Here is a 9,091-nt window from a genome sequence, read left to right as displayed (position 1 = left end):
CATTTTTCAAGCAATTATGAATGAATGCTTTAGCGTTATTAATTGTACGCAGTGGAGCAGAATGCCCGCTATGTTTTTGGAGAAAACGACATTTTGTCTATGGAGTACGTGATTGATCGTCTTGTAAAACTTTGTTGTTTATTTATAGACACAATCACATGTTTATGACACAGTCATAACCGGTTTAGACCATACAATGAACATCTTCAGATGCTAAAAGCGGCATACACTGAACACAGGTTCGTACATTGTCAAACGCATGCTATGTCTAATGTCTGTACCTGAAATGGCCATGATGTCGCTTTGTCCCAAGCGGTGGATTCCACACTTAACGTTTCATTATACCACTGCATCCAGTTTTGGTCCTGCGAATGTTTACATTTCAGTTCATACAAAATGTAGTTTTCGCGCAAAACTTTTTGTGGTACGTTCCTATGGGACAAAACTGCTGAGGTCATCGGACCCTAGCCTTAAACATTACTTAATCTAACTTAAACTAAATTACGCTAAGGACAACACACACAGCCATGCCCAAGGGAGGACTCGAACCTCAGACGGGGGGAGGATGGGGGGAGGGGTGTCTCGAGAGAGACGCGCGAACCGTGGCAAGGCGCGTGACCGCGCGGCTACCACTCGTGGCAATTTTACACTTTCTCATTCGGGTTCGCCATTTATAATCTTTCTACTCCGGGTCAGAGTTTATTATAAAAATGTTTACTAATGGAACGGATGAGAGCAGCAATATTATGTGGAAGACGAGACATTCTTATAAGGAAAATGAAATCAATGAAAGACAATGTTTAAAAATCGGCGTAGCTGGTTTCCATGGTCACTCATTAATAGGGTGTTGCTAGACCTTGTACGGGTAATGAAGGTTTGAATCGTCAGTGGTGGCGTTCTTATAAATGCGTACAATATAGTGTAATCGGACTTTGTAAATCATGAAAGCATAATCAAGGCAAGTTCTTTGATTGATCATGCAAATTTGCATATAAGTACTTATAGTGGCAGCCGATAATGCATCACCTTTCGAAAACTTCCACGTAGCCTTGTCACAAACTGACACTGAAACAGATAAGTACAGGTTAAGACAAGGTAGATACAATGCCTTATTTGAAATAAGAACATTTGATAGCTTATCTGACATACTGTTACAAAATATGCTTGCATTAAAAATACCGAACCTCCTGTCAAAGCGTACGTCTGCCTCGGAAGCGAAGATGGAAGAGAGTGTGTGAGGGAGACAACATCCCTCACTAAAGAAGCTAGAATTATTCGTTTCCAAAGGGATTAACTCACCTTTGAATAGTCACAGATTACCTTTACACAAATGTTTTACTGTACTGCGTTATTTCACCCGTGGAGAATAATGGGTATCACAATCCCTACGCTCTACCAGAGGAGGCGCGTAAGTCAATGTAACAAGCAAGTAAGCATTTACAGTTACACGATTACGTCCATAGAAGGTCCATAGAAGGAAGAAGAAGAAGCACACCAATAAATGCAGCTTCGTCATACTATCAAGCCTGAGGACTGGCCGAAATGGAAGCGGTCTGTAGACACAGTTCTTCCAAAAGTGGATGAAAATGAGGTATTCCTCTATTTCATCTGTTTCTCGGACGAGGGTACATCTCACACTTCCGGCACGATAAACACCAATCATTTCCGTATATGTAGATCTGAAACCCCCATGTAGTGACAGAGTGCGGACGTGACTCACCGAAAGTTAATGTGTGATAGTGAAGGACAGGGTTGTAGGCCCATTCTTCTTTGTAGACCCTACAATTGATGCAACAACCTGCATAAACGTGTTGGACCTGTAGGCTGACCAATAAATTCCTTGTGACGTGATCTTTCAAGAAGACGGCACAACACTCCATTTTGCGAACATTGTGGAGGATTCCTTGGATCACGAGTTTGCAGACCGCTGAACGGGGACTGCTTTGACAATTTAGGCCCAGACATAAGCTCCTTAATTTTTTCTTTGGGAATTTATCAAGATTCAAGTGTGTTGTATTGCATTGAACTGGGGACCTAGAAACAACGGAGGCTTCGTCCCCGCCGTAGCCTTCAGTGGTACACAACCCCACAACAGTCTAAAGCAGTCCACCCACCCCAATGCCGCCCCACACCAAACCCAGGGTTATTGGATGGTTCGGCCCACAGTGGACCCCCACGGGAACGTCTCATTGCAAACGAGTGTAACCCCAGTGATTGCGTGGTAGAGTAATTATGGTGTACGCGTACGTGGAGGCAGTGTTTGCGCAGCAATCGCCGACATAGTGTAAGTGAGGCGGAATAAGGGGAACCAGCCCGCATTCTCCGAGGCAAATGGAAAACCGCCTTAAAAACCATCCACAGACAGGTATGCACACCGTACCTCGACACTAATCCGCCGGGCGGATTCGTGCTGGGGACTAGCACGCCTTCCCACTCGGATAGCAGTGCGTTAGATCGCATGGCTAACCGGGCTGGCAAGATTCATGTGTACTAGACACCAATTTGTGATCTACCAGATGTGTCCCATTGCGTTCGTGCAGCTATTGCATATTTTCCGTCTGCAGTGCTGCAAAACACCTGGAGAGAAGTGGAATACAGATCAGACGTCTATCGCGCCCGTATTGGTGCTACTATCGAGTTGTATTGGAAGTGTAAGTTTTTTTAGCTACAGTCATTGTAGAAAAATACTCTTAGTAAATATGTAAATTACTTCTTAAGTTATTACATTTTATATTATTATTTGTTTAACCCAGTCATCCTGTATAATCGACGTAGTAAAACAATTAGAAAACTTTTACGGACCAGCTGCTTAATACGGAGAGACGTGGCCATGTGGAAAGAAACACGCGCCTGATTTTCAGGAGGTGGCAGCCCATAGCTCTTATGTACTTGAAAAATGTCATTTTACCGTCTTGAGCCGCTGGTAAGATACTTAATTATGCAACCAGTTTCAGTCATGTGATCGTCATCAGTTAATAGAATTATTAACAGAATCATGTTCTGTGAAATATAAAACGGTTGATAAAACCATAAATTATACGATGTTATCATATCGTAATATAAATAACATCGCCAGTCTATGAAAATTGTGCTAGGTGGCGTACTAATTCGTATTAAAACTGTAATAGGCGTTAATCCTGTGAACAGATACGTTCACATGAGTACACTACCCAGCACAGTTTTTACAGTTTGACGATGTAATTTATATTACGATACGATAAGAGTGTATATTTTATGGTTCTTACCACCTGGTGGTAACTATTTTGTATTTCTCGTAACACGATGCTGTGTTTTAAGGACATCACATACATCCATGCCCGAGGCCGGATTCGAACCTGCGACCGTAGCGGTCGCTCGGTTCCAGACTGTAGCGCCTAGAACCGCTCGGCCACTCCGGCCGGCGAAACAGGTTGTGCAACAAAGTTTTTTAACCAGGTGTTCACGGTGATAAACTGACCTTTCCCAAGTCTCTAAAATTACTTCGCGAAATCACACGTTATTGTCATTTCGAGGGCCAGTTGGGGAATCGAATTCTGATTGTTCCCACTGCTACAGCCTTGTCTCAATCATTGTAACATCTACGTATGTATTTGATTCAATCACATTATAGTTTTCAGTAAGAGCTCCGTTGTTAATGTGTTGCTGAGTTAGTGCTTAATTCAAAACTCAGATATAGGAAATGTGGCAAAGTTTGATCTTGTTGGATGAAGAAAAGTCCGCCTGTCGACAAGGCGAAACCGCTGGACGGAACGCGTGGCGCAGCCTCTCTCTTCCTCGACTGGCTCTGAAATCCGTGGGGCGTGTCAAATAATAAATAAGAAATGTTTGCCTCCCGCTGGCCGGCGCGCCGTCTGCAGATTGCCCGAGGCCACACCATGCCACGCCGGATTGAAGCGGGGGCGGCGGCGGCGGCTGCGAGCAGCGGACTGGGGAGCAGGGGGTGGAGGTGGGGGCGGCCGTTGTCGCTGGCCGGCGCGGTAACTCGATTTAAAAGTCGCTCTTCCCCGCCCGCCGGGCGCGCTCCCTGGACGCCAGCAGTACAGGGGTCTCTGCAAAGTGGAAGGCGCAAGTGTTGCCGGGCTGCGCTGCCCAAACTTCGCTGTAAGCAAACACACACACATAGGGTACCAAAAGTAACTGGATCATACAGAGCGAAAGTGATACCTTATGACGTGTGTCATAGGCAGTGAAGCAAGCAGCATTTATAGCCACATTCCGTGCTAAAGTCATCAGGATATACAGTTTTCCGTCTTCTACAAATATTACCTGAATGGTGCACATACATCTGACTTGAGCTTTTTAATTATGTCCCTTAAATGTTCGATGGAATTCATGTCGGGCGGTCCTGGTGACCAAATCATTCGTTCTTCAAACCAATCGCGAATAATTGTGACCCGCTCACATTGCGCATTGTCATCCATAAGAATTTCATCTTTGTTTGGGGACATGAAGGCCATGAACTGTTGCACTCTAGTCAGTTATCTGTTCAGTTGGACGAGAGGTCCCAGCCCATTCCATACAAACAGAGCCCACACCATTATGGAGCCACCATCAGTATGCTTGCTTGTTGGTAACTTAGGTCTATGGTTTCGAGAGATATGAGCCACACTCGAACTCTGCCATCAGCTCTTACCAACTGATATCGGAACTCATCTGACCGGGCCACGGTTTTCCAGACTTCTAGGCTCCAATCGGTACCGCCACGAACTCAGAAGAAGCGATGCAGGCCATGTGCTGTTAGCAAAGGTACTCATATCGGTCGTTTGCCGCTTTAGTCCATTAACGTCGCATTACGCCACACTGCCCTAATGGATAAGTTCGTTGTACATCGTAAATTGATTTCTGCAGCTGTTTCTTCAGTGTTGCATGTCCGTTGGCACCGACAACTCTACGCAAACGCCGCTGCTCTCTGTCGTTAAGTTATGTCGTCGGCCACTGCGTTGTCCGTGGGAAAGTACGAGCTCTACGAGTATAAAGAACTCATACGACTTGCCAGTACTAACAAAGAGAGCTGAAAGCAAAAAGGTATATATAGAAGGCCTATATAGAGAAATGGAACTCGAATACGGTAATACTAAAAGTGAAGAAGCAATGGATAAAGATGACTCGGAGAATGCATCAAAGTGAAAAGTGTGGTGTCACCGCCAGACACCACACTTGCTAGGTGGTAGCTTTAAATCGGCCGCGGTCCATTAGTACATGTCGGACCCGCGTGTCGCCACTGTCAGTGATCGCAGACCGAGCGCCACAACACGGCAGGTCTCGAGAGACTTACTAGCACTCGCCCAAGTTGTACGGACGACTTAGCTAGCGATGCACACTGACGAAGCCTCGCTCATTTGCAGAGCAGATAGTTAGAATAGCCTTCAGCTAAGTCAATGGCTGCGACCTAGCAAGGCGCCATTAGTAACATTGCATGTATCTACAGAGTCTCACTTGTATCGTCAAGAGCGATGTACAACAATGATGGATTAAAGTTAAGTATTCCAGCAGCTACGTACTTTTCTTTATAGCATTCATTACGTATCCTGTTTCAGACCTCACGCCCATCTGTGTGAGCTTAGCGCGTGCCTTTCGGCTACTTACGAGTGGCGTGGCTGTCTTGTTACGGCACAACAAAAAGAATTAGAAATAATACGATAACATCTAAAATTAGCACCTGGAGCAGACGCCTTTTCCTTTAATAAAATCTGTGGGTGAATACACTATGACAAAAGTGTTCCTCCTGGTAATTATATGAGACAAATGAAATCTCCTCAGAGACCCAGCTGAACTAAACGGTCACGATTCCAAAACATTAATTCGAATCATCTACAGAACAATGGAAAACCTTTCAGTAATGACGTGGGGATAGATCAGCTTCAGTTTTGTAGAAGCGCGAGGCGCGATAGCAACCCCACGATTTACCTTACAAAATAGCTTGAAAATAAGCACTGGAGTTTGTCGTACATTGGAATATAATCTTTGAAGTTCTGAAATAATGGAAATGAAAGGCAGGGCGTGAAAGGTATCTACTACCTACAGAGAGACAAGATATCACCTACAAGAGTCGAAAAACGTAACAGGGAGTTGGTGGTTGAGATTGGAGTGTGACAGTATTGTACCCTTTCCCTCGTGGTATTCAATCAGAATATACAAAAAGCCGTGAAGTAAACGAAGGAAAAATGAGAGTGTGAGGAGTGGATCAAAAAATTTAACTTTCTCCTATTACAATTGTATTTCTGCCAGAGATGGCAACGGTGTTAAGGTCAGTTGAGTGACATGGAGAGTATCTGCAGTTGAGGCAATGAGATAAACAAAAAGAAAAGTAAATCGGCTGCAATGGTGTATGGTCGCACTAAATCAGGTGACAGTCTGCGTATTACATTACGAAACTTACTACTTTAATTTTTCTATATGTGCAGGAATATAATTGATGGCTGAATATTTGAAATGCATGCTGGAAATACCAAGATAATCGTTTCTGGTAATTGTTTATGACACAGATATCATATTTAGTTGTTGTAAGTTCTTTTCTGAAAGTAGTTGTTAGGAGTGCAGCTTTATATGGAAATGACGTTAACGATAGATCCTATGATCAAGAAAAGAGTAGATGTTTATGAAAGGTAGTGGAAGACTATATGGATAGAAATAGTAACTAATGAAGAGATACTTTATTTAGGAAAAAAAGTTACGGCTCTGCTTCTCTAAAAAGAGGAATAAGTCGATACGACACGCGCTGAGGATAAAACAAAATTAAACTGGTAATGTAGGGAAACATGGTGATCAAAATATGTGGGGAGAGATCAAATCTAGACTACAATAAAGTGGATCAAATGTTTGCACATACCCACAGTTATGCGGAGACGTAGACTACAACAGCATCGCCATTTCTCGTTCAGTCTCTCAAACAGTCCTACACCCAAGTAAACATTCCAAGCATAATGACTGGAAACTGTTCCCTGTCTCTAAACATCAGTGAACAAGTTAACATATCGCATTAATAATTTCCGTGTGTGTTGAAACAGTGTACAGCAGAATATAGTACGTTTGTTGAGGTTCTTAGTACGCAAAATAATCGATGCCACAATGCTAAAACTAATTTCGAGGAAGAACACAAGGAGATTACAAACTGGACAATCACCAAATAGGGGAGTACGAGTATTCTTGTTAGTCAATTTTCTTTTATTTTCACTAAGCGCTTGCGACTATCAATGATGCACAAAGAACGGACAAGGCCTCTCAAACCCAATCGGATCGCCTGTTTCATCAGAATCTTCAGGCAGAGATGAACCGTCTACTGCAGCACTATCGTCAAACCGATTTAGACTTGTCTAGTAGGATACAGATTTAGGAAATTAATGTGGCTCACATGCGTATTTCCAGCTCATCGTTGCACATAGAAAACAAGAACTTATTACGAAGAACGATAGTTAAAATCTTTACAAAAGAAATAGCAAAAAAATGATGAAGACAGCCTTTTGGGCTATCATTAGTAGCCTTAGTACAATAAGTCGCTTAATTTCAAAGTAAAAACTTCTTTCTTACAAGAAATTGTTGATGCCAAGGAATAAACACCAAATGCCTCAGTGGCATTTTCAGTTGAACAGCTACAGTCTAAGAGTATAATGCTGAATTCAGTTCTTTTGGAAGATGGACATCATCGAACATTTGAAAAATTACATAAAAAAGGCGGAGTGACGTTATACATCGGAACACAATAAAATTGTAACTTTATTCGGAAATATATCATTTGGATGTAAAACGTCTGAGAGTTAAACCACTTTCAAATCTCTCAAATCAAGGTACGCAAAAAAATTGAGAAGAAAACGCCGTGTCAGTCCCTGTGGTAACTATGACATTACAAACCATTTCCGTGCGGCGACAACGGCAGCGGGGATGTGGTACATTCGCATATAGGAGTTTGACTGCGGAGCTCCATGGACTCGCAGCAAGCACGACTTTAAAAGAGGACGTCCTTCGTCACGTGGAAGAGTACGCCAAGAAGAGTACTGGAAACGTTGCCCATGCCACTGGGTTCTGAGGAGCAAGCAGGTGGGAACTCGTTGTCTCCACTGTGAGTGTACCGCGAAATGGAAGATTTGGACGTCATCAGATCATCAAATATATTTTATATCAAAACTGTACCTTCACGGTCTTTAATTCCTCATCAAAACATTATCTACTTTGTTCTCCCTGCAGGTCTGATAAATCGGTAGTAGGGATTTAGGAATACCCTGCACATTTGAAGCTGTCAATAGCCCTTTTGTTCAGATTGCCATTTAATTTGTCGGCAAGTGATGTACAGAAATTAAATTTATAAACCTCATCTACGCTTTGCCTAGCGCTGTCTGAACATACACCAACATTCAGTCGGGAACGTGGAACGAGTCTGCTTGTGATACCGCATTCTTAGTGGCACCACGGCAATGGCCCTTTTTTGCAAAACACAGATGCCTCTGTGAGAGATCAGGATTCGACATGTGTAGCTTGTTAGATACCATCATACTTTTCAACCTTCACTTGTCAGAAACGACGGCACGAAATAGAGATGGCAGTAATCGGTCAAACAAATGGTTTTGTGTTACATTGTTCTTTTTAATTTTCATCAGGAGTTTAAACCAAATTATAAAACCTCTCAAAATTACCTGTTTCTAAAATGAAAGATTTTGAGCTTTCTAGTGCTACTGTTTTGAGTAAACATATGAATCGAAGAAACATGAAAAGGTTTGGCTCATTAAGTTTCAAGATACATCAAATGAAAATATTACTTTATATAGGTGGTTGAAAGAAAACTCACTCCGTCCACCGTTCGATGCTTTTCTCGCCAATATTTTCCTACTGGTCATAATTTTTTGAAACTCTGCTCAAAATTCTCGTTATGTTCGGGGATCATACCACTATTTAGGCATTACGAATAGTCAGCGCTAAAGGGCGAAAACAGAGGTTGAAGAACTCTATTTTAAGCGTTAACTTGCCCATTTGGAAGAACTAAAACCAGATAAAGGCATATTACGTAGACACAGGCAGCAGGATAGCTACTTTCTATTTTTATTGATTATTATGAATGATTTGTCAAATATCCGCAGCTCGTGGTCGTGCGGTAGCGTTC

This window comes from Schistocerca nitens, chromosome 2 (assembly GCF_023898315.1).
Source record: "Schistocerca nitens isolate TAMUIC-IGC-003100 chromosome 2, iqSchNite1.1, whole genome shotgun sequence".
NCBI classification, from domain to species: domain Eukaryota; kingdom Metazoa; phylum Arthropoda; class Insecta; order Orthoptera; family Acrididae; genus Schistocerca; species Schistocerca nitens.
This window is presented reverse-complemented; position numbering follows the sequence as displayed.